Below are 20,570 nucleotides of genomic sequence, written 5' to 3' on the forward strand. Positions count from 1 at the left end.
GCAAAGCTGTGTTAGTCGCCCACATTTTGCATGTGTAAACGCAACTTTTTTAATCGTACCGTGTGTAAGTTTACATATTTTTATATGGCCAGATTTGTAAGGTAGGAACAAGTTCCTGAGAAAAATTTAAATCGGAAAAGAAGCACTGCCTAGCTAAAAATAGACGGCCATATAAAGTGATATATATGCGTTCACGAAACTAATCCGACTACTGGTACGATTGCAATGTACTACAAATGACAGTTGCCCACCATGCTTGGATTACCGGCAAACCTTATTAGTTGAGCTTGGCGCCCTTGCCTCAAACGCTTTATATGTGTACGATATGATTATGGTTGTATTTGGCCAATCTAAGCTATATATTGAACGCAGAACGCACTCTGCCGTTCTTTATATCCGTTAGTATCATGGCCACGATTAGTCTTGATTTCAGATGTTTACGTATAAGCGCTCTGCAGAACTTGACCCACTGTAGAATCCTGGCGCGGGCAGACTGCAGGCGAAAAAAGGGTCATAGTATTCGGCGGGACGCTATCGTTTGTTTGCTAAAGGAGCCGTAAGGCGGCTCGCGCCTGGTTGTCTGGTTTCCGATTCGATTCATTGAAAGCTTTGCTTCAACTGGCGTTCTCCTATAGTGGCAGCTTTTTCTTGCCAAAATCTCCTTCTCTGGCAGAATTCAGAGATCCAACGTTTCGTGTCTACTCGTGGTGGTAGGTCCCCTCGCCTTTCATGGCAGGGTCCCTTATCCCCCGACACCTGCCCAATCTCATCCGCCACCTATTCTGTCTTATCTAACCTTCACCCTCGAAGGGCGCTCTTTGGCCTAGTCATCGTTAGGGATCTAGCTTACTTGAATCTTCTCGGGAAAATTTAATTAGTACGCATGAATCCATTAGGCTGTGTCTTCGTAACGATACTACAGTATAATGGGAGAAGAAACCTGTTATGAGGATACTAGCTAACAATTTCTAGACAAACAATGCGTTACGCCTTGGTTATGGGGAATTCGAGGATTGGGTTGCAGTCATATCTAATAATTACCCGAATTTCCATATCGAGTTATTATTCTATTTTTGTTTCAGTAATTAACTTTTTGATTCGACCTGGGTAGCAGAAACGCGACGTGAGATGTATTCTCGAAGGACGCAATAGACACCTTAGTTAGGGCCGATTTTACCTGTGGCATGTGAGCGAATCATTTAAACAAGTTGGCAAATTTACCCCGAGATGTAGCGCTATATCGTTGACCAGTGCTGAAGTCCACTTTTAAACATCCGCCATGTTTGACTTGAAGTTGTCGTGACTTGTGACCCTTGTGCCGAGTAAATGATATAAGCCACATGTCTGACGTCGTGCTAGAGGGGATGACTGTTGTGAATATGGATTAAACGTTGCCATAATTGTTCAGTATGCTGCTACTAATTAAATAACTCATATCGGGTGGTCCTGAGAAAAATTTCCTTTTCTACTCTGGTTGTTTTTTTATTTAGGGTGGCAATGTATGCTTTTCCGCGGAACTGTTTATACCAAATTTTCCGATTAATTTCCTATAGCATAACATGCTTCGACATACAACTTGAACACTATGCAAAACCCGCCTGTTAGTGCTTATACGTTTTGTGTTTCCCGGCATCATACTAGGAGAAGTCCGATGCTCAACTTCTGTTATTTTTTACCGGATTTTTTTTATATAGTGAGGTATTTGCAAAAACAAGCTATGCTTGATTAGTCTTGTTCTCAGTAAATTGTTCCCATTGCAAGCGTATGATGCGTTGTCACAAAGTGTATAAAAAAAAAACTGTAATCTATGGACTCGAGTTGCTTCTTTAAAGCCATTTTAGCAAGAGTAAATATCAGGGTTTTTCAACGACCCGAATCACGTTGCGGCATACCTTTGAAATTTTCTGAATTTCTTCTTCTTTTTTATTCTAAGAGCCTTAAAAAAATGTCAAGAGTCCACGCGGAAGGACATTCAAACGTTTTTGAGTCGTGCTTACGATCATTCGCTTGGTTCATTCCGAAAGTACAATGTACTCACTGTATGTATAGTAGAGCTGTTTCATCTGGCAAATGCTAGAAAATATGGCTCGATGAGCAATAATTATTAGCATTGTTATTATTCCCTTTTTTGATTCGTCTGATACTGCTGATGATATTTTACGGAACAACCTCGAACGGCTTTCAGTCAAGGCGATATATGAGCAGAGCTACACAGAACTCAGGCTTTCAGCTTACCTCCTCGAAAGAAGGTTCGGGAGTAAATTCTGTCTCAGCTTTTCCACATAATGTTGAGTTTTCTAGTTCGCCTTCAGTAGATCATGTGGGTTTTACTCCGCCACCTGCCCGTTCGATGCCACCTGCCCATCTAACATCCTTTATGAAACAGCTGCTTTCCTGGACCCAATTTACTTGGCTACCAAAGCACCTTTTCTGTCGTAGTAGTGCTGAATTTGTCTTTTTCAGCTTGCAAAGTGCAACACCACAGAACTTCCGTTCGATGGCTAGCGTGTACAGAGGAATGTATGCTTTTTAATTTTAATCTCTTGCCCAATCGGCGATCGCCTATCGCACAGGAAGGATCTAATGAAGACTCAGACACTCTTCAGATATTGACAATTATTTTAGATATATATGAAGTACGAATTAAAGTTAAATGTGTATCTGTTTTTCGCTTCGGATCGCTCAGATCTCACAGCGAATTATCTAAAAATGAATAAAGTTATAAATTATCTGAAATAACAATATTTAGATGGCCATTTTTTATAAAAGTATGGTATGAACTACTTGACTGACGGGCGCTACATGGAGTTAACTGGACTAACTTACGCGCTTAGGGAAACATCCCTTAACGTTTCAACGCCAGTTTCAAACCGGCAACGTACGATCAATAGTACTGTTCTCTTTAGTAGTTTGTTTCGTTTAAATGTTGTCGAACAAAAGATAAGTGGCTCAAAATTCGATTACTTGGTAGCTAGAAGCACATGATCCGAGTGACGATCTAATCGAGGGAAAAGGGGTCAATTTGATTCTGCTCATCATTGAATCTGTATCAGGTAATAGAAATACCTGAAATTCCGCTTAATTTCTCCTTCAGACCATATTGGGCAATGAATTCTCGCCTCACCGCGAACTCTTCTCGTTCCCCCGATAAATACAATACAAATGACTATAAGACAACGAAGGTAATGAGAATACTGAGGTATCTGAAATTTCTGGCGATTTTTTTACTTGCGTTTAGCAATGACAGATGATGTTGGCTAAGGATTGTTCCTTCCTACTAATCGAAAGTTCCCTTTGATTGTTGAAAGATTTGTGTATGCCCCAGCGGGAGAAAACATTGACCCTGACTGAAGTTTCAAACGTATAATATTCAGCACCGTCATGCTAAGCTCGAGCAACGGAAGCGTCTTACTGAGACCCCAGTTAATCCGACCCCTAAACTTTACTATTACCCTGTGGCGCTATCGCGTAATCTCGTTATCTATTTCACCGTTTTAATACGAGGTAAGATTTAATTTTTGCCAAACTCTATCCAAGCTATCACTTAGAAAAGAAAGCAACGTTTCGATATAAATCTTTGAAACATTTTGATGTTCGCCCAAAGAGGTCGAACTTCAACCAGTCACCTACCTTCTATGACAAGAAAGCTATGGCCAAGCAAATACTTAACCGATCGCTAAAATTAATGTATAGCTTACTTCAGGTTAAGATTCTACTTTCACCTTCGTTCGTCTGCCATATTCGAGCGTTTGAATGGAGCAGAAGACGAACGAGCTGAAGGAATCCTTCGTGCTTCAAACTTTTCCTGTTTAGCTAAGGCTTAACGTATAAAAACCAAGTGCACAAATAACCAGCTGCGGTCGTCACAGTCAATAGCATCCCATATGTAGACGGGGTTGTATGTACAAGATGCCATTGTTAAGGAAAACCGCTGCTGTAATTATTTGCTGGTATATTTGCCGATAACTTTTCGATCTCATGGATCAAATGGGAGACAACTGCTAGTTTTGCAACGATCGTTTATTAGAGATCCTTATGTCGTTGGCCCGCATATCCCCATCAGGTACGACTATAATGGGCCACCCATGATTCTATACAGAGAAGCCAATTAAAGCTGCCAGGGACCGCTGTTGTAACCCGAGTTGAAGACTTCCAAAATTCCTTCAATGGTATTGTAACAAACATCGATATACAAATGAGCAGCAGACAATATAGTTGAAGGTAATTGAGTTTGCTGGAAAGCTGAAGCAAGTAAGCCAAATATTTTCAAACACAGAAGCACTGATATTGTTTCGTGCGAATACCGGATTATTTACGGGCACTGTTTTCTGCTTTTTTTCTGATAGGACGATAATCGGTTATGGGGCTGCCTGCAACGGGGCCTATTTAAATGGGTGTTCTGGTAGGACGGCACTTCGTGTTGGGCTGAGTGTACCCAGTTTGTGTCACTCAAGGAAAGAGAAACACTTTCTGTGAATACGTACCTGTCTTCTGGAACACTAACGATATGTTTAACGATTCGTCGTACAAACAGTTTGCCGACTCGATCATGCTTTAGATTGTGACCTTCCTAGTAGCAAAGCTCTGTTGAGCTTTAGACGTCGCAAAGGCTGCATGGGTTGAGGAGAAGGTGTAGCTGGTTTGATCAGTATGGGGAAGTCGTAACGATGTAAACATCGTCCATTTGTCCAGAGCTCACTTGGACACATTTAAACGTACGTGAGTCTTGTGATTGTACATAATTAGCAGACGTGACTTCTTAAGGGAACAGTGAAGTGCTTACGACAGTCTTCAAACCTATTCCTACCGATATGCCCAGACCGGTCTGCCAAAGCTCGGTTATATACACGCATTAGCATAGTTTTCTTGAAATACTGCGCATCAATTGTGGATATACTGATACATTTCGAGATGGTATACGTTTCCTGGCGATATTTTTTCATCTTCGACAATTCTATTCTTTGACTCTGCCGCCAAATAAGTTTGCCCAACGAAAAAGAAGCAAGCACGCCTGTAGAGGCTTAAAGGGCATGAAGTTTGAGCTCTTCGCGAATTGAGAATGTTTAGGTACAATCTGACTCGGATGTAGTATCAACGTCTGAGTCAAATCGCCGATAGTACTGTCGTTCGGCCCTGCTTTATGAGAATACAGATGTTACAGCTGTTATCAAGAGAAACTTAATAAGGGTGGCCTATAAACATTTAGTGTGACAAGCTACACCTAGATGCCATTTAATTTTATTGATATCTTTGTATAGTGAACAGTAGACGGCGTTTTATATAAATAATAGTGTATAATATAGCTAGAATTAGTGGCTTTTAGATGAACGAAACCATGATAGAACATTGAGGTGATTATTCTGCTTCTTCATTGTGTAGCAATGCGAAAAAGATACTTCTGCTATCCGAATAGCCCTACCTTCCAAGATTTGGATCAACGTTTTCTGGTTGAACGTAATGATTTGATTTAGAATTAGGATCTAAACATTCTAAATACAAAATGTATAATCGTGTTTTACGTTATACACACGCTGGATGTTACGCTGGAAGCTATTCAGGCGTACTCACTCCAGCAGTTACTCGATACCCTCACATTCTACCTAAATTCACGACAAGGAAGAGATATTGTGTCACAACTACCCAGAAAGAGCTAAGCGGAATCACGGAAATGACTCATAGGTGATATGCTACAAGCGAAAGTCTCTGTGCCCCGCGTTCAGTCTAATGAGGCTCACTATTCTACTTCCATTTGAACTAAAAATGGCGGCGTCCGTTACCGTTGCTGGCGTTATTCGTTTTGCGTTTTTTCCATGGTTCACACACAATACAGACGTACGTACGTTCCTTTTTCATCGTCTGCCTTATCGCCGCTGTTTTTCCTCCTGCCATTAAATAAGAGCAAAGCCCTTGAGCGACGTTTACTGAGCTACTGCTTTAAGCGTATACTGTGCTTCTTTAGGTATGCTTCTCTCTCTTTAGGTATGCCTTGTTCGTTGGGTCGGGGAGCTAGGATTTGCTACGTAGGCCGTCAGCTGTAGTACTACTGGCGCTGCTTCTTCTAGCGACCAAGTGGGACCAAGCGGTCGCCAAGTCTGGAGTCTGCTGTAGTTGCCCGTTGTCATCTTCGTTGTTCTGCTCTCAATGAATGGCACTCCGAGAGTTGGACTACAGCGAACTCAGTTTGGCTGATATAACAGCGACAGGGATACCGAAGAGAGGCTTTCTCCTGCTTTGTTATACACGACGTTTATTCTGTCGATCGGTCGGTGGCCGGGTCCAAGGGTCCTCCAGGCTTTCAGCCAAATCAACTGCCCGCTGTTCGTTCAAGGCCAGTCTTGCACCAGTGGAACGTTGTCTGCCAACAATGCACTAACTCTGCCAGCCACGCGAAGGGATTCAGGACTATTTGCTCGGAATCCCAGCATAAGTACTGCCATCTCCTCATTTCCGTAGCTGAATCTCAACTGAGTCTCTAACCATGCTTCACCGTGGCTCTGTGGAGGTACAACAATGAATAGCTGCAGGCCGACTATGTCATATATTTTACACTTGGCATGACTGTATCTTCTTGTTCGTAAATGTGGAAGTGCATGTGTGTATAATTCGAGAAGTGCGTACTCTGTGCTTTATGCGTTCATGCCTCTGTACTTGCATGACTGTGTATGTATGTGTGTGGATATGTGTTTCCCCGTATCTATTTTTTTTTGTATCATCTTTTCTCGTATTTGAGAAGGAGAAATAGCGCCACAAAGTTAAAGAAAAATGCTATAAAATGTCTCTCGCTCTCTGTTGATTTGTTTTTTTCGTGGGGTGTATAGTATACGTTGGAGAGTACTGGACGCTGAGAGTGTGCACGGCAGCCGCCCGCTGTAGTAGATATGAAAACGGAAAAAGGACGAGGCCAACCTTTGCAGGGCCGTTCTTTCTTCAAGACTGCCTCGTGCACTCGTAGAGCGCCTTGACCCGTGGCCTGCATTGGCGTCTATACTGGACCTCTACTCATATCGTATGTTGGGTAGCTGCAAGGAAAAAACACGCTGACCCACTTTCACCTACTTTGCTGCATTAGAAAACGCAGTGCTGGCAGAGAGCGTACGTTTCACCTTATGCCTGTCTATATGTTGCGTTCTCCGAAGCCGACACGGCCCCAAAAAGCACTAAAAGACTCGACAGGCCAGCAGCATCTTCAGCGCGCGCGGCATCTCCCTTGTGACCCTTAGTGGCATTCGGCGGAGTTTCCCGTACTTCCCTTAGGCCGCTGGGAGGTTAGCCTCAACGTGGCTAAGAAGATAGAAGGGCAGGATCTCCCACAACGCCCTTTTCTCCCTCTCTATATTTCGCGCCTCAGCACTACCATACATTGGTAATGCAAGGGAAGGCATCGGTGGTCGGAACGACTAACCGGCCTTTTTCGCAGGCCCAAAACAACGGAGAAACGATCACAATCATCGCTTTAGTTGGCTACTTTCCATTTCGGTACCTCATCTCCCATAGTTATACTCAGAGAAGTCATACCCCGTTCTAAAGGGCAAAACGGAAAGCAGTTGACTCTTAGAATCAATGATAATGTTTGGATAGTAAGAACAGTTGTGTTCAATAAAAACTCTTAGATAAGATTTTTTTCAACGCCTTCGGCTATTCCTACTGTGTAAACAAATATCAGATTTGAATCACTCTTTCGATGTAGGATCAAGAGCTTTCTTCCACTAGAATGCGTGACCATGGTAGGTCATACAGAGCCTACCCAGGGTTCCTCCAACGGATTTATAAAACGGCGTAATGACCATATGCCACGGTAGGCAATTGCCAACGATGAAACTTAACGATCGCCGCACGTACACTAGATATACTGATTACTTAATTGTAATTATTTTTCTACCGTTACTTGGCAGAACATTACTAAAAAAATGAATATGGAAGTTATTAAGCGGTGCTTCCAGACCTTCGGCGCACGCGTCGTTAGTATCCCTTTTCGGCACAACCCTGAAATAATCGGTTTGTTTATTTGAACTATGTACTCTTTTGATGTAGGCGGATGACTCTTACAAAGAAGGGTTAGGTTGACCGTATACACTTATAATGCATCGATTTGGATTGTAAAGCACACATAAAAAATGAATGTACCTAGAACTAAGCACCTCGTTATTATGAGCACGTACGAAGCACTACTACGAAATTGAGCCAAGAAATTGGAGTAGTTTTTAGTTACTACTCTATATGATTTCAGTATGCCTTGGTTATGTAGGTAGGTTTGTATTAATCCAAGAGCACGAATAGGCTACCTCATTATGAAAAATTGTTTTCGCTCTATTATTGCTTCAAATTAATTAAATTTAAATAAAGTACGCTTAGTCGGATTAACAGTAGCAGCTTTATGTACTAGATGTTCCTTTAATTAGTTAAGACTGCCTTTAGAGGCTACGATGGTCGCCTGAAATGTCAAGCGAAGTTCAAATTCCTTGCCTTGCAACTTGCTAAAGGAGGCGATAGCCACAAATCATACGTGAGCTCTGACAAGTACCACAATTCCTATAAAAAAAAGCTAGTTTTACGAACACATTCCTCCGTTAGCTTTACTTGAGTTCCAAACTGTATGCTCCAGAATACAAAGCAAGGCTGTATCAATCTATTCATACAAGGGAGGATTGTCGGATCACAGGGTGACTACAACTATAAAGCTTTCCATCTAAGGGCGTGCACGATAAAGAAAGCCTAACGTAAAAACGACATCATCAGGCGTCATCTTTGGTGACTAAGCTGTATCACCGCCTCAGGCATCATTTTCATTATGAAGGAGAAGCGACATTGCGCTCTTGACCAGAAGACATCATAGTCGAGCCACAATTTTGCTGATACACGTTAGGCCAACATTTGGTCTTATTTTAGTTGTAACTAAAGCTGTAATGACAAGACCTCTCTACCTGTTGTTTTTGGGTGATCTGTTCACATTGTAAACTCACCTCAAAGCTGTCATCCTTTCTTTGGCTGGACTTTCGAAAATGCACCTTAAATGCTTTCGGCTCTTAAATTGTTTTATTTTCGTCTGCCGCATGTCCGATCTAGAGTCTAGAATCTCTCTGGACCCTACCAGAATCGGACGAAGGAAACAGCGCTGCTCTGGTTTTTGGCGTATGCCTCGTTAGTTGAATGTGCCAGAACGAGGGGGCAATTCCGGCAATTGGTTGCCTCACGGAGCCAAGTCCGCCCCTGTCAGGGCAAGCCCGCTTAGTTTCGTTAGTCAACCAGCCACTCCTGCTGTTCCATATGTTAGCTCGTTAACGTAATGAAACACATGCGCAAGGACAGCCGAGACAACCAAGACGGGTCCGTACCCTTCGCGTTACAGTAAGCCACGGAGCTTGTGTGATACCCACTTGCGTGGATGGACGTAGAGTACGATGTCGTAGAGACACAAAAACATTGGCACGGCATGAAACGATGGCTGCGTTTTACGAAAGGTAAACTAACATAGGGGGGACTGAGGGCCGGAGGGCCGGAGAAGGGCTGAGGTTTGGACTAGTCTAATGGTTGTGGTAGAAGGAAAAGCTAAAAAATTGCCAGGAAGATTTGAGAAAACTGCGCAGAATCAAGCTACATGAATGTATTTACAAATATATAAAGATATTCACTTGTAGCAGCTTATAATAAATAAGCTGCCATACAAGTGCATAACAAATATTTCGATATGGGGAATGCTACATGCTATCGCAATTCATTATGATACGTTGTAGTTTTAACGAGATGACCCAGATGTTTGTTTTTGTATCAGAAAGGTGGTGGGTCAAGTGATTTGAACACAAATTAAAAAAAAAACAAGGCCTAATTTTCTTGCATGAATTGTGTGTCCGATATGTGTCAGATAAGGCTTTATTTTGAAGCACGTTAAAACAAAATATAGTAATAATAGTAATATAATAGTAATATTAGGGCATATGGAATCAGTCAAGCTAAGCCAAATAGGGAAAAGGGGTGACGATGTTACTAGTCGCTGCAAATAAATATATCAACACTTCAATTTTAGAAGAATTATTCATTTCATTTAGTAAGTGGTAAGAGTAGGTATCTTTCTAGCTGAAGAGCTGCAGAAGTCGATTTTTGGTTGTAGAATTTTGGCTGGTTTTTCGCTCTAGCGGCCTTTACATCAGTAGAGGACGCTAGAGCGAAAAACCTGCGCCGATCAACGGATCTGGGTGATCACGGGATATTTCCCTTGGGATACTTAGAACCGAGTTAGATCTTCTCTGACAGCGGTCTGAAATACGAGAATGCTCTGTTTACCGTCATCCCAGCCCTACTCCAGTGGAGCAGACGCAGTTTTCCCTCCGGCAACGGCCCACAACTTACTGGCTAATCCCGTTGGAACGCTAGATTTGCAAACCTAGTATCTGGCGTCGCTAAGGCCAGGTACATTTAACCGATGTCCTACTGCATCGCATCAACACTAGTCTTGTTATTGCATATATATAAAAGAGCTTTCACATGTTTTTGCATGGAATTTGAAGCCCAAATCTAACTGATAGTAGTGACGTACTACCGTCGTTCAAGCCTCGTAACGGTTTACATGGGCATACTTCCGTTCTGTTAAAATCCAGTAATAATACGGTTAATGTAAGAATGTATCGGCCGACAAAATACATGTAATTACCGATGCTTTCGTCTGGTTCGTCAGAAGCTCTTCGTTGAAACATTGTCCACAGTTCTCAGTAACCCAAATAATAAGTAGTTGGCGTGCAAACACAGATGATCAAGATCAATTTTTTAACTGGGCCCAAAATTGCTAAGCGGCGCAGACATCGATAGGCAATGAGGATTTACTTCTTCAGCATCGGCAGCTTTCCATCTCGCCGGCGTCTGGTTAGGAAAAACAGCATTCTACATACTGAGCATAAGATTTGGGCCTGTCAAAACACTTTCAGTCCTCGAAACTTGCAGTTCTCTCAGCCAAAAGTCACCCACTGCCGCCCGTTTTTTTCTTCATAGTTTGTTGCCTGTCGTTTTCTTGTCAGGCGCTTACCCGACGGCGTACACCACGCTCTACTCCCCAGATACTACTACGATTACGCCAAAACGGCAGCCGCAGTACTTCGTATCTACAATGCTGTCTCTTATACGCTATGCTCTTTTTGTCCGTCGATAATTGTCAATAACAGAGACCAACAGTCTTTGAACATTCGACTTACGTTACGAAACCCCTTCATAGTAACCGGTACCCAGAGCTGTTATGAGTCGTGGTCTTAAGCGGACCACTGAAGGGTACCGATTCAAGTTTGGTCGCAGCAGGAGGCAATGCGATACGAAGAAAAAGTCGGTTACCACTGATTCGAGCGATCGCTTGGCTGCTGGAGTTAGGTAGCTGCGTACAGCTGCTGGGAAAAAGATGTCCGGTGAGGGGGGTAAGGTGGTTGCTTAGAGATATGGAGTGAGAACGTATAGTCGAGAGAGGTGAACTTGGCCGTCCTACCGCAACCTGGCGGAAGACTCTGCGAGAGACGCCGCTAGTCTTAAAGCTACGATAAAGGGTCAAAGCTGTGGGAGCTTGATGTCAAAGCGATATTTGTTAGGTTTTTTTCTATTTTGACTTTTTTTTTTGCAGACAGTCGATATTTTTTTCTCTTTTCTGTTCCTGCTGTCGTCGTTGCTGTTTCCCTTCAAGCTTTCCTCTCTGCATGTGCACCTTCATTTGTTCGGTCGTCGTTCCCGCGCCCCTACCTGCTTACCGCCACTTCTAAAACAGAGCAATGGTAGCACTGATCGTAGTGGTGACGACGTGAAATGGGGAAAGCAATTTGACAATGTCGGTAGCATCAATGGCGGTAGCAAAGGAAATAAGTTTTCGCACGACGAGTGAACTTTCCCTATCCTTCTCGTTTTTTTTGCGGTAGCTGGGGATACTGCCACGCGCCAGGTTGCTGACGTCTGCGCCGTTGCGTTGTTTAAGACTGTCATAAGTTGCCAATTGTGGTAAAAGGCCAAACAGCAGCAAACAAACCTAGTAGAAGCAGTGCCTCCTATAGGAATAGCAGCATGGAATAAAACGACAGCAAATGCCCTCTGGGTGAGTCTGAACCAAACCGGACCATCGTTTCGCTTTTGGGTTCTGGTAGCGGTGTCCATGGTCATAGCAGGAAAAAGAAAAAGAAACTTCGTTTTCCAGCCTGTCCTGCCAACTTGTGTTTCTTCTGCAGACTGTCTTGACTACCACTCTCTCTCCATCAATTCATTCCATCAACTCCATCCGTTCATCCGTCTATTATGGAAGCTTTGCCATGACAGGAGGACTACGGCAGCGTAAGTCTTCTACTTTTCCGCTTCGCCCCTTTTCCTCCTGGATAAGGACTGGCCTCGTCGAAATGAGGTAGACAAAAAGACTATCGTTCATTATTCCCACCCGCCCCTTTTCCATGTCCTTTACCTCTCCCCAATCCTCGTCCGTTTTCTACTCCGTCCGAAAAAAGCAAGTCCGGGTTCGAGAAAACTGTTGACGCCCTGCAAATTCAGCGCACTCCCGACCCGTCATACCGAAGACAGGAAATGCCATTCGAGAACGCTCTGCTATCGACAGGAGTCAAGGGTAAGGGTCTATCCGAGGGAGACCACGACGGGAATTGAGTGGTCCGAGGAAAAGGACAACAAGCCATAAGCTGATCTAGCGTTCTGATTGCGGCTGATCTGTCTTCTGTTTTGGCCAGCGTCGGCTTGATTCTACGTCGGTGTGAGTGCTGACTAATATGGACCACGTGAGGTGTCGAAGCGAAGTGATGCGAATTGTATTTCGGCGAAGTGCCAAATCGGTATCATCAATTGCTAGCTATTGCTCAGCATACAAACAAACAGACACCCACATAAAAATATAGCTAGACACAGCTCACACGAGATACGAGTAGCCACTCAGAGCAGACTGGTCTATTCTACACCGCTGGCAGGCGATTGGTAACGTCTTTCACGGACGGAAACAGCCCCTTTGATAGTCGTCTGCTATAATTGCTGCTGATAGCTGATAACACAGCATGGGGGCTAATCCAGCAGCAGAGAAACAGAAAACAGAACAAATATGAGAGCGCTGGAAACAACTAAACTGAATGGCAACAGCGAATTTTCGGTTAAGTATATTTATGTATTTCTTTCAATATACGAGTAACTATAGATAATTCGCATATGGTACCATTATATGAGTCACAAAACAACACAATGCTATAAGGTCCATGATTCCATTAAACATAATGTATTTCTGGTACGGTGGGAATTCGAACTGAGCTATAGAAACTGCGAAAATCTTCGCGCTAGTGGCTAAGATCGCCTGAAAGTTTCTGTTCATCACTCTGGGGCGCTTGGCCGCGTTGATATTTACTAATATCAACTACGAAAACGAAAGCGGTCAGCTGAATCTTGATGTCGTTTTGTTACTTAAAATCCTACCTATTACTTGATTAAAAGGGAAATTTTTTGTGAGTTGTCCGCGGTAAACGTTTAGACGAAACATATTCACGTAATTCCCTAACTTGGTTACGTAAACGGTTACCTTTAAAAAAGCGAAAATTACTATTGCAAGCCACAACTAGCCAGAAGGCGAGAAGTTCGCTTATATAATGTACTTACCGATGTACATTAGCATTACGGAACCGATTTTTCAAAACTTCTCCTACTTAGCGCAAGACTTCTTCTGCAGGGTTATTCAATTTATTTTTCCGTAAATACGGCTCAGACAAGCAAACGTATGCGTAAAAATAAACTAGGAAAAAGCTTCGTGCTAATAGCAGGTGCTGACAGAACTAACGAAGACTTCGAAGATTAAAATGTCATTTACTGGTAAAGTATTTTAGAAGGTATTTGACGGAGATTCTATTTGTTACCTCCTAAAAAAATAGATCCTATACAATAGTGTCAATGAGGTATTGTGACAAGTTAGATGATCGGCTTGCGTCGCCTCGAGGCATGAGGCCTTTAACCTTACAAGACATTGTTGTGGTTGATGTTTCCATACTTACAAACAAACAAACTGTAGTCAGAGAAAGAAGCTAAGAGGGATCGACTTGTCTGGTCACATTTAGCGAGTTTTATAGAGCGCGAACGCGTTTAATTTAAACCGTCAGCTTCTTATCCTTTTCAATCAGGTCATTAACAGATCACTTCGGCACGCTCAAAGAGTATATTTTTTCGTTCAATGAAGGGCTGATTTCTGCAGACATGTGAAACTGCTCGTCGTCTTACAAGGTAGCAAAACCTAAATGGCCATTCTACAGCAAATACTCAGATCAACTGTCTATTTGTCACGTAGCACCTGGATAGTCCTAACATTCTCACTTCGTTTACCTACAAGCTGAGTTTAACGGGTAATTTTTCTTAAAGGGTCTTTTTCGTGACTCAAGCCATGTGTAGTTACCAACCAGTTTTTACTGCATTAACTTCCTACAGCTCTTGTATACGCGCGCGAGAGGTATTGTCGAACAGTAGAAGCGGTAGCTCGACCCGTGTCTATCCTTAACAATTCTCCTCTATCTATCATACGTCATTCGTTCGGCAGTATCCCTTTAGTATTCTCTTTTTTCCTGTAAACGTCAGTTTTCGCTTTGTTCATGCCTCTTCTCGCCTCCCCTTACTCATCTTTTTTTTTTTACATGTCTCTCCTGAACTTATTTCTCCCCAGCTGCCTGCCTTCTCACCTATTGCCTTCGACGCTGGTTATACATTTGCCGCATTCATTCTTGTTCTTTCCCGTTTTGACCGGCAGTCCTGTCAGGTCATCGTTAGTCGGCCTCTTGAGCGTCAAAACATTCTGTCCGTTTCCTTAACTCTGTCTCTCTCTATTTTCTCTAGCGTGTGCCTCGTTTCACCAACACTTCAAATGCTGCTTTTTTTCTTTTCTTGTCTTCACCTCCCCTTCCCGCCTCTCTCTCGTTCAGACGCTCACGATCTCGCTCACTTGCTTCGTTTTTCTCATCGCCTTAACTCCGCTTTTTCTTTTAGTAGCCTTCAGGTTCCCTCACTAGAATCCTTTGTAGCGCACTTGCGTACGCGAAAAGCGCTCTTCACTGCAACCCCGTAGCCTTCGTTTTTGACTTTTTTTCGCCCGCCATTTCTTGGTTATCGGAGCGCGTACTTCCTTCTCTTCGAACTGCTCGCCGGGCACTCCAGCTTCTAGCTTCGGCGAAGTCGGAGTGAAAGAAGAAAAAATGACATAACGGACGTCTGCGGGGGAAAAGCGAGCTGGGAACTTTAAGGGGACACTTGGCGCTGTACTAACGCAGGACTGGCCCAACAAAGGGGAGCGAGAAAGAGAGAGAGAGAGAGAGAGAGAGCGAAGGAAAGCCGTGAAAAAGGACGCGAACGAGTTCTGCTCCCAGAAATGAACACCAAGCACAAATAGTAGTAAATGACAAATAACAACGACGACGATGACGACAATGGCGAACAAACGTTGGGCCGTCTGAGCAGAGCGGCCCGGTACGGCGTCGAGTCGTACGGCCGCATCCGTTCATCCTCTGCCAGCAGCTGCCATCGGCTTGAGACTCTCAGCTCTTTTGAGGCCTTCTTCTCCATTTACAGACAGGGTAGGTGTACCGATTTCTCGCTACGGCCGCCGCTGTGCGGGCCGCCAGAGAAGCAGAAACGCAGTGTGGAAACGCCTAGAATGGGCACCACAGCAAATTTCTGCTTGCACTCAACACAGAAAAGTGTGCAGATTTAGGCGTGCTTGGATGGGAGAAATCGATGGGGGGGGGGGGGGGTAGAATTATCAATTCTAATCTTTCATCGGTTTCAATAGACGATGTAGATATCGTAGTGACGAGACAGATCTAGCAGACACGTCGGGAAGAGCATAGCTGAGGCGCTTGTATAGTACTGAGAACCACAGCAGGCGGGATTCGCGAAAGATAGACGAAGCACAGTAATTACGAACGCGATCACCCACTATGGAAGGAAAAACAGCTATTGTCTTTGTATGGTGCAATGTCAATTAGTAGTCGTATGTGGTCGACGTATCTGAATGAAGCAAGTATATACGTTTTGAATAAAACCCATTTATCGGAGCAAACACTCTCGGTATTAAAAAATTATCGCTATCGTAAATTCGCCATTTGGATTTGACGTGCTACCCATATTGGGTAGCACCTCAAATTCATATATGGTGGTAAGATCTGTCTTTATGGAAACATTTATGTCTTTATGTGTTTATAGAAACAAACACGGTTTGTCAACAAATATTTGTAAGAAACAACTGTTTTTTATTTTATTTTTCATGCTTATTAAATTAAGATTAAATTATTTTAATTAACAAATAACTTAATGAAATTTTTTGTCACATTTTTTTAGGGTCGTCATTGTTCCATTAATCTTAATGAACCTAATTAGCCCTCCGAAGGCCGAAATCGTATGAATTGCAAGGCACCTCTGTCAATTATTTGCATGAACTTTAACACTAATACAAGATCTTAAATAACCAATTAATATCTCTAATTTTGGATCTTTGGACTGTGACGTGGGCATTAACTGCATGCAAATTAAATTGCTCACCATTAGTACAAAAACAGGTACTAGAACTATGGTGACGTATTCTCTCAATAGAATATTATTGGAGTTGCCCTCAGATAATCAACAAATTGGACCATATTTTTTTTACTAAATATCTTTCGAAGCCAGCCAGATCACTAGATCTTCAATAAAACCGTTGCGTAAACGCTTCTTCCTCCCTAGTAAATTCCTCCGCCGCATGCACTACGATGATGTAGATACTTCAGGTCTGTAGTGCATATTTTATTCATACTTAAAAATGTACCGTAAAAGTAAAGTTAATTGTGCACTACTGCGTTTGTAACGGAGCGCAAATCTCCCACGGGATAGATGTCGGCGCTCGACGAAAATTTAGTATCTAGTTCTACTCATAAGTTTTCCAGTTTCCCCGTCACACTAGCTACAAAAAGATCTCTTAAAAACTAGACGCATTTGGCCAAGTCATGCAGGCTGGTGTTCGGGCATTTCCTTGCTTTTTTTGTTAATAGCCCTAAGGTTCTTCTCTATCAACCCCGCTCCATATACTCATGAGCATCTATTGCAATGGACAGTTGAAGTCTTCCGGATCTCATCTTCTCGGATGCTAAGAGAGGCTGTTCCAAAGGCGCGGTCCTCGTTGGGTCGGACGTTCAACCAGATGGCTGCCAATTACTACTGAATAAAAAAAAACTACGAACACTGTTGCTCGTAGACCATCGTCTCGCTTTGGCTGTGCCTCGGACTCATCCTGGATACGAGAGTGGCACCTGGCGCAGAAGACCTTAATATTCCATGACGCTCTTTTCTCAGATATGGCCCTCATTCGGCCACTTACAGAACGTAGCGTACCTAACAGCGGCCAAGTCCATTCATAAACGCCAGCCTACCGCTTACGCAGTAGCAGCCAATGAAGGAGGCCATAGCACACCACTTTATCCGTAGAGGCATCTCCGACATCTAATGACAGCTTTCCACTTATACTGCCCAATAGTTTGGCCCTTATGCATCATCAGTTCTCCGTTGGCTGTCCTTTTCAGTATCACTGGGGCAAAAAGGAACTGCCTCATATATATAGGAGGCATAATGACTTTTACTGATTATAATTTATACGTACTTGTCGCAGTGTTTTCGTGGCTTTTGTAGCTGTTTATACATTCTTTTGTAATATTTACCTCTCAAAGTGTAGGGCTAGGCAGATAAAGCGAGTTAAAAAAGTCTTTTGCTGTACAACACAGTACATACAAATGCGACTTCATGAGGATGCACTATCCTGCTAACTGGCGAAGCGCCCGTTATGAAAATATGTTGTTGAATCGCACCGAGCTTTGCTGTGTCCAGTGGCCTCACTGTGAAACCCCTTCGAAGGATTAAATAGGTTTTTCTGTAAGAATTGATGTCCTGCCAACGAGGTCCTTTAATGCGTTTCAGCAAACAGCTAATTTACGTATAGGTTCGATCTGTGCCCTTGTCAGTCAGTTGAGTGAATTCTCTCAAAGGCGACAGCCGACCCTGAGAACAATAACAGCTTCGGTTCTACTAATAAATAACAAAAATGAATAGCAAGATATTTAGTTGACTGAGTGAGTGAGCTGCTTGGGTAATGCGGTCATGAAAATCAATCTTAGGAACAACAATTATACTCTGATCCTTACTTGGTGTTCCAGTAGAACGGTGGCACCATTCAAGAAGAACGAGAAGGTACACCTACCAAGGCACCACGCCAAGGCTTTCAGGTCACGCTCATTCACAAAAAGTCTATGTATGGCAGTATATTAGATGATTTGCTTCGTGTTTAACTAACCAGCATAACTTTTTATGGTTTCTAGATTCAACCGTTTTCCGCGTCTGCGTAGACATTTCTTCTTCACCAAATATAATTCGTATACCATATACAAGCACTGCTGCAGGTACATCCCGTTCATAACAGATTGTTCTGTGAATATAGCTCGTACTAGCGTTGGCGAGTTTTTTTGATCACATACAAATTTCGAACTGCGACGCTTCCCCTAACCATATGAGCATTTTTCTCAGCAATTATTCCTATCAGACCAATGAAGACCGTTCTACGCCGATCCTATTTAATCAAATAATTCAATAACGTCCTACCGCTATTCAGTTCAGCCTCTTCTATTTTTTTGGTTCGCTATCGCCGCCACTTCCACCATGGACATCTGCGGTTTCAGCAATTTGAAGGGCCCTTCTGATCATCACAGTCATTACCATTACTATCGTCGCAATCATCATTGCCTTAGTATTTAAACTTTGATATTGTATTGTGCCGGTGACAATGTTGTACTGGTAAAGCTCGACTAATGCTAGCATTATCATGCATCACATCCGGCCAAATCTCATTTGCAGAGACAGGAAACACTCATGTATCAATATACTCGTTTTTTCCTGGTCTCGATTAGCCCCTTTACCACTGCGTTGGGACTAATACCGCTAGCACGACAACGGCACAATACTGCCATAACCAGTCTGACGCCTGCAGTGGAGAAACAAACCAAGGACCCCCCCTCCCCCAGATTTCACATCAATTTGGCGTAATGAAATCATTGGTGGTGGCTGCCTGCTACCAAAAGGCCCGTAGGACACGGTTCAGGCCATGGGCACCTTTTACAGGGTAGCCAATACTTTCACAGGGTGTGCGTTCTGATGGATGACGGCTGATTGAATCGGCTGGTATCCATCGACAGGAATCGCTTCCTCGCGCCACTGTTATTTTCCCTGCATTGATGGAGAAGTACAGAAACACAACGAAATTGACGTTCGCAGCAAGCTCGGCGACAACGATCGTTTTAATGACGTGTCGAAGGGCGTGATTAGATATTTCCCCAACAAAGCGACAATCTCGAGAACGAACCCAGTAGTCAACCCCACACAGATTTCCCTTCAACCACTTCGACCCCTACCGCCTCTGCAGGTTCGGTTATCAAGGCAAGGAAGAATAAGAAGCATACGGCCGGGGACGTAATTTACGAAAGATTGTTTGAGCCGGTCGCCATGGCATATGTGTAGCTGTAGTAGTAACGGTAATAGTAATTATGGGCCGCATCGATGGTCTATCTGGCCACCAAAACGGGCTAAGACTAATCCCGTCCTCGGGTGTTGCGTTCGATACCGTGCGTCTGCCTGTCGATCCATCTGCTTCTTTATTCGGCGGGGCGGACTGAAAGCTGTGAATTCGAGTCTCGCCTAAATCGTACCCCAGATGCCTGCATCGTGCTGAGCGAGTCATTCGTTCAGCGGAGTCTAAGAGGAAAAGCGGGTTCGATTGGGGATAGTATAGAAGGCACGGGCCGTTGAAGGACTGGGCCCATTGGGAGATTGGAGAAAAGAGGCTAATTAAATGTCAAATGAGACCGAACAAGAGAAAAACCGGTGAACCAGGACTGTCGCGACGGCGGCGGCAGCGCCGTAGCTGATTGCGTAGAAATGGACCGGTTCCGTTCTTGGACATCTCGCTTGTTGTGCGCATGTCGTTCACTTCGGAGCTCACTGAGCTACCAGCTTCGATCTCGGTCGAAGCCGACTGATGTGGCTGCTGCCGCCGCCGCTAGTTCAGTGGTAGGTCTCAGTGGGACGCGATTTGATTACAAATGGCTCTCTTGAGGAGGAACTTCTTCGCGAAGGGAGCTCTATTGAGGAGTAACGGTTGATACGAACAAGTGGCTGGTGGAAGTTGGGTTATGAAAAGGAAAGGGAAGAGGAAAGAACTTCGCAAAAAATAAGAGGAAAAAGTTGGGGATAACGAACCGGGAACAACTGGCAATTTGAAATAGCAGGCCTTCCGCAACAGCAGCAAGAGTTTGAAGGGTCGGAAACCACTGAGATGGCAGGCGTCCCGCAACAGCAACAAGAGTCTGAAGGGTCGAAAGTCACGGGGACGGCGTGGGGGAAGGCGATCTTCTAGGTTTTCCTTTTTCTTTCATTTTCTCTTAGTAATGACGTCGACGCCGAACCAATCAGCTTGCTCAGCCGATGTACCTACTGCATCGAACGCCCGCGTAACGAAGCATCGATACTGTAGTCACGTGCTATTCAGCGTACGCTGTAGCTGAAGATGTATTAGACTTAATCCA

General features: G+C 43.6%; 1 protein-coding gene and 1 long non-coding RNA gene across 6 annotated transcripts in view; one reads left to right on the plus strand and one right to left on the minus strand.

The window, feature by feature from the left end:
• Window positions 1–20,570, minus strand: part of LOC111259475 (uncharacterized) — a 73,026-nt gene that overhangs the window by 20,261 nt on the left and 32,195 nt on the right. The gene's annotated exons all lie outside the window — the stretch shown is intronic.
• LOC147753629 (uncharacterized) lies at window positions 3,182–8,373 on the plus strand. 2 transcript variants are annotated; one of them, XR_015310619.1, is made up of 2 exons: window positions 3,182–3,504; window positions 6,819–8,373. It is a non-coding gene; the product is annotated as an uncharacterized LOC147753629 (long non-coding RNA). The 2 variants fall into 2 exon arrangements; XR_015310618.1 differs by lacking the exon at window positions 3,182–3,504 and adding an exon at window positions 6,129–6,502.

This window comes from Varroa jacobsoni, unplaced genomic scaffold, assembly GCF_002532875.2.
Source record: "Varroa jacobsoni isolate VJ856 unplaced genomic scaffold, vjacob_1.0 scaffold_338, whole genome shotgun sequence".
Classification (NCBI taxonomy): domain Eukaryota; kingdom Metazoa; phylum Arthropoda; class Arachnida; order Mesostigmata; family Varroidae; genus Varroa; species Varroa jacobsoni.